Source organism: Cornus florida, unplaced genomic scaffold (assembly GCF_030987335.1).
Source record: "Cornus florida cultivar Cherokee Brave unplaced genomic scaffold, ASM3098733v1 CherokeeBrave_3.0.0_Hap2_Chr10, whole genome shotgun sequence".
Taxonomy (NCBI): domain Eukaryota; kingdom Viridiplantae; phylum Streptophyta; class Magnoliopsida; order Cornales; family Cornaceae; genus Cornus; species Cornus florida.
In genome coordinates this window covers 51,920,093-51,926,630 of record NW_026775580.1, presented here as the reverse complement: position 1 = coordinate 51,926,630, position 6,538 = coordinate 51,920,093, and the positions used below count along the sequence as shown (strand labels likewise).

At 36.9% G+C, this 6,538-nt stretch overlaps 1 pseudogene; it reads right to left on the bottom strand.

Annotated features, from left to right (window-relative positions):
* Window positions 1–2,138: 2,138 nt before the first annotated feature.
* Window positions 2,139–4,580, bottom strand: LOC132277609 (putative receptor protein kinase ZmPK1; annotated as a pseudogene).
* Between the last annotated feature and the right edge of the window lie 1,958 nt (window positions 4,581–6,538).

The following is a 6,538-nucleotide window of genomic DNA, read 5'->3' as shown; positions in this document are numbered from 1 at the left end:
TCAATCTCAACATACACAATGAGATGCTATGAAATGCGATGCATGCCGATGTCGCTCCCCATGTTCAACATCCAAATCCATCACTTTCAAACAGTTAATGTAACCCCCTTCGGTAACTCCTCAGCGCTGAGAGAAGGAATGGCTACTATCCCTGACTGTTGGTACCTTCGTAGCGTCATTTGGGGCCCAGATAGCTCAACCACACTAGGGCAATCTCCCTAATTCCCCCTAGGTTACATTAACCTACCGGCCCTTTTGTGACTCCGCGGCGACCTGGTTTTTCATAAAATACTTTAATCAAAACTTCTTTCCCAAAATTCCCCTTTTTCATTTTGAAACACTTTTCCCCATTTTCATGCCCAATGACATGCATGAACATTACCTACTTTCTCAACGTCATGACAATGAAAGACTTTTATACTACACAAATTAACATGCTTTCAGTTAACAATTGCTAATAAATTACTAACACTATAGGCATAAAAGAATTTACACGTAAACATGCTTTCCACATAGTAAATTCTAACAAGTTATTTATGAAAAAAAATTCTAACAAATTTACAAACACACAAGCATATAAAATCAACATTTAAGCATGTTTTTTTTTACATAAATCCACATATATACATAATCATGAATTTCATGGACAAAATCAAATCATTTTAGAGGCATTCATCTCAAATCAAGTATGTTTAGCTATAATTAATAAAGAATAATTCACAAGGGAGCAAGAATTTCATGGATAAGGAACCCCTGCCTCAAGTGTGATGCAAAACCCTCAAATGGGTCTCAAATTTCGAAAGTACTAGGGAGCACCAAAACTGAAATTGCTGGTATGGATTCGAAGGCCTCGTCGTGGGCTTCGATTTGCCGCAAATGGCATTCAAAAATTCCAAAGGATAAAAGAGAATCAAGATTTGAAGTTGCGAAAAGAAAAAGAAAAAAAAACAGCGAGGGAGAACAAGCAGAGAGCAGATTGTGAGAGATAATGGCTTTATGCCATTATAAGTTATGTAATAACATGTGGGTCCCACCATTTTTGAATTTTTTTTTTTTTCACCACACACATATATATATACATACACATACATATTAAATTGCCACCACATAAAATGTATTAAATAAAAATGATTATGGTGCAAATGGTCCTAACTAAAATCTTTATAAGCAACAGTTCCAGTAGCGAGTTTCATACAAGACCGTCCGGCCCGAAAAATAAAAAAATGCAAAAATACCTAACCTTGCATTTCCAAGAGTCCTGAACTCAATGGAATGCCCCAACCAACCATCCGACACACCTGGCACACCCCACGGTGTCTGGTACGTAAAACGGGAAATGACAAAAATACCCTCGCATTATCAAAATTCTGGAAAAAATGAAAAATGCCGAAAATCGAAAATATCACAGTAACTCCAGCCCTCCATTCATTAAGTGGTTATTTAATTAAGTGTGTTTGATGCCACTTAATATAAGTTGATAATTTAAGGATTCAATTTGATAGGTATCAAATTTAAATTATGTGAGTTGGGTGGTGGACCTATTATATGATGTCACTATTATATCATATGATGGGATCCACCACCATTTCGCATAAATTAAATTCAATCCTTAAATCACTATTTATAATTTAAAGAGGATTGAACTTATTTAACTCAAAACACTTAAAATTTTTTTTTTCTTAGTTGGCAACTCATAGACACATGCCTTTACTAAAGTTCCTTATCTCCCTTTGAAAAGTAAGGATCTAGTACCGCTAGACCACAAGCTTGTTGATAAATACTTAAAATTTAAACATATGTGTATGATAATGATAAAAATCTCAATTTATAGTTAGGACAACAATTCTTATGTCCTAACAACTAGTAAGAATCCTTGGCAGTACAAGACAAGTTTTGCGTTGGATGATTTTTGTGCAATCACACGCGTGTGATGTGGACCATTGGATGTAATACAACACACATCCAAGCTTGTCAAACAATAACCTAGTTTTTCGGTTTCCTTAGAAAGACAAACATTAGATATTAAAAGGTAGGTTCACAATTATGGAATTTAGTTACAATTGAGCTACAGTGGAGTACAATTATGGATTTGATCAGTACTATGCATGGTCTATTATTGCAACAATGAATTGCCTTTGCTAATTATCATTTTGATGGTGTAGAAGCATCTCTACTACATGGCTCATGGTTGGTCTGCCATTTTTGTCTTCCTCTACGCATTGCAAAGCAACTCCAAGCATAATTTCCATCTTGCGAGTGTCATAGTTACCGTTTATCGTAGGCGCAATAATTTCTTCAATTGACGATGTCACTGCAACTCCATTATTCATTCTCTCTCTTACCCACTTTATCAACCTTCTCTGTTCCACCTCCCCTTCGTCGCCACCAATGGTGTCGACGCCTGTTGTTGCCCTCTTTCTGGCCATAATCTCCAACACGACGACTCCACAGCTATAAACATCAACTTTGGAGGTGATTGGGAGATTGGACGCGCACTCCGGAGCCATATAACCTCTTGTTCCTCTTATCCTGGAAAAGATCGGATTGTTCTCACCACTTCTGTTCAATAGTTTAGACAGCCCGAAATCTGACACCTTTGGCTGGTAATTAGAGTCCAAGAGTATGTTGTGAGGCTTTACATCGCAATGTAAAACCCATTCCAAGCACTCTTTAGCTGTACCTAAAGCAATATCGAACCTCTTCTCCCAATCAAGTGTGTTAGCATTTAAATTTTCTGCCAAGGATCCATTCTCCATGTACTCGTACACCAAAAGTCTAAGCTTTCCCTCCGCGCAGTATCCCCACATCTCTATCAAATTCATGTGGTTAAGCCTCCCGATTGTGCTCACCTCTGCCAAAAACTCTGCTTCTCCTTGGTTAGCTTCGTCCAGACGTTTTATTGCCACGGCACGATTATCAGACAACGTGCCTTTATACACAACGCCGCCACCTCCTCTTCCAATCTCTTCTCCGAAATTCCTAGACGCCTTCTTTAGTTCCGCGTAGGTGAATCTTTTGAATCCACAATCAACGTAATTGTAACCTTGCATGGTTTCGTGTGACTTTTTTCAGGTTCTATACAAGAAACACCACACGAGCAAGATCAACATGATTTCAACTCCTCCGATTGCAGTTGCAAACCAAAGCACGAACTTCAGTATCCCATTTTCATGGGATTTCTCATAAGGTCTATAGAGCTGCTGCACACGGAGTTGGCTGGAGCAATTTAATGTGAATTGTTGAGCCGGGTTGTCATACGATGAGAGTTCACGTTTGGGCAATTTTATGTACATTGAGAATCTAAAATTCGAAGAATGACGTCCATTGCGCAACTCTGACTTAGTGAAACAGACATTTTGATCATTAACAAACTGATCACTGTATTGGAACCCTCTGCAACCGGGATCCTTCAAGCATTCCTCCTCGCAACTCTTTAGGGTGTAATTTGTGACGAAGACATTATCGTAGCCATAGAATTCGACGTTAGGAAGCTCGACGAAACCATATTCATCCATGTTGCCGGACAAATCGAATTCTTGTTCACATCCGTAGGACCAATCAGTGTCATTTTTCACCTTATATCCAGGTATGCAAGAGCATCTCCTCCCTGAATTTTCTTGTGGAACATAAGTACACAGACCGTTAGGTCCACACACGCCATGAATCTGGCACGGTTGAGCCATGGCTTGCCAGGAAACAACCCAACGTCGTCTCCTCTCATCTAGACTGTACAATCGAAGATTACCATCCTCATCAATGGCCATTCTCCTCTGAGGCCCGACACCGAAATCTGTGGCCGTGAAATTGAAGTCATCAGATGACATGAAACGGCCTGATTCATCGAGTATTCCACTTCTGTTAGTATTGTATATGTATCTTCCGGTTTGCAAGATAGGTACCCCGGGGAAGGGCCAGTAAATGCTAGAAATATCAGGGCCATCAAATACAAGACGAAGGATATTAGTATTGTCGAAATGTAACTTGTAAAACCCAGAAGAATGATTGGTTTGGCTACGTGACGAGATCAAAACTGTGTCTCTGGTGAGAGGTTGATTTGGAAGAAGTGTATCTGTTGGTGAATGAAAACTTTGCCAAAGCGTCACACCCCCAGAGGTGATGAGGACAAGATTACCATTGTTTTGAAGTTGCAATTGCACTACAGAAGCCGAGCCAATCGAACCAGTGTTGGCGGACCAAATGGTGAGTTGCCCAGCGTCCGTTAGTACAAGATTAACAAGATTGGCGTTTCTCAGTAGAGAGAGGGTTGAGAGCTTTCCGTTAACTGGCTCATCTCGGTTGGCCATCCAAACTAATGTGTGATTTCCATTGTATAATGGTTCAGTGAACCATATTGCAAAGCAATACGAATTGTCACCAACACTGTGAAAGCCGGCAGAGAATAGGCCATTTGGTGAAAGTAGAACGTCGTGGTTTTGTCTCTCGACTGAGAGAGAAGAGCCTTGAGTTAAACTATGAGGTACCTCTGAAGATGAAAATGGTGATGATAGTAGCAGAAAGAGAACAAGGATAAAAAATGGTGCAACCATGAGTTGTACTTTATGAAAGTTGGCAGTGTACATGGACTATGGATGTATACTTCGCTTTTTATCCGGATTAAGCACAGATAGTAGACACTGGGGGGTGACAAGCGGACAAGTTGAATGGAGTTTGTGCAGAATTAAATATGGGGGGTGGAATATGAGTTGTGATTCATATTTAACTCGTTTGTAACGAGGTAACTATGAATTGAGTGAAAATGGACCGAGTCAACTCATTGTGATTTGTCAACCTTAAGGTTATTATTTTGAATGATATCATTATTGTTATATAAATATTAATTAATATAAACAAAAATATCAAAATAAAGAACTTTGTGAGAGAGGACAAAATGTAGAGAGAGAGAGCTTTCTTTATTTTCTTTTGCTTTTTCTATACATCTCGGATATACACCAATACTTATATATATATAGTCAAAAGCCAAGCTTATATGTATTTAATGTGTTTACACCTACAACATTATATATACAATGAATCTATACGCATAATTCACACCTGCTTACCAATTTTTCTTAATAGTACGCCACGCTACCAATTCCATTTCTTCCAAATTTTCATAAATAGTGGACCCCACACCATATAATTGTAAATCCACTAATTTATTTTGAAAATTTTTTAAATTTATATTATTTTATTTTGTGACTAGATATGCATGAAGTTATGATATGATATATATATTATATTATATGAAATCATTTGTTAAGTTTTTTATAGGATAAATAATTAAATGAATAAATCAGGTCGTCTTATTTTGAAATACCTATGTAAACATGGATTTCTTTCGAACCATAATATTACATACACGAGAAGTCCATGATGCAGAGAAAATCTTAGAGAGATCGAGAATTTTAGAGAGAGGTAGTGGGAGAGAGAGAGAGAGAATTTGGAATTGTGGAGGAGAGATTTAGAAAGAAAGAGGTGAATTTGAGTCAAATAGAGGTTGTGAAATTTACTCTCTTATATAATAGATGAAATATGAGTCAAAATGAATAATTCATATTTAACTTATAAGGTCACCCATATTCATTTTAAAGCGAATAAATATAGACGGATTAGTGGGTCATGATCTATTTTACCACCTTAGTAAACAACCACGAGTATGTGAACATGATATCATCGTTACTGCATGTGAATAGGAAAGGGAAGAAGATCCTTTCAACATTCAATGTTCCACAGTATGCCCTTAATTTTAATATTATTTTTTTCCAGCAATCTAATCCAGTTATTGAATTGGCATAAGTGATAACCTAAATTACCTAATCCATTTGAACTCTTCCAGAAAACTCAGAAAAGAAAAAATTATAAAAAAAATAAGTTTAATTTCTTACTTTCATACATGTGACGGAGACCTCCCAACTTTTCAAACATGTGACGGAGAACTGTTTCACCAAAAAAAAAAAATTACTTTCTAATTTGAGAAGGAAAGTCTCTGAGAGTAACCCTTTTAATATTTCTATTTAATTTTTACTCCTTTTTTTTTTTTTTTCAGTATTCTAGTCCAGTTATTGAATAAGTGATGACCATTTGACTTGATCCTTCTATGAAAACAAATAAAAAAAACATTAAAAAAAAAAATGTTAATTTAATTTCTCAGTTTTACGTATCACGTATGTGACTAGATTTCCAAATTATTTAACAAGAATAATAATAAAAAAAAAAAAATTTATAAAAAAATTGGGGGTGGAGGCTGTGCCGCCCCTGGGTGACGGTAACAAGAGTTCACTTCCAAAGCCGCCCCCGAGTGACGGTAACAAGAGTTCACTTCCAAACAGTGAAATGTTAATAATAATGGAGTACAATAGTCGTAAACATTTAATTTCCATAAAATTTATACAACAAACAGTCAATGACATTCATAAAATTTATACAACAAACAGTCAATAATGGAGTACAATACCCTTCAATGTTAGAACTGGCGTTCCTTCCCTGCGCACAAGTATTTGCGATGATATCTGGAGTTCATTCACATTTCTACTTTCAA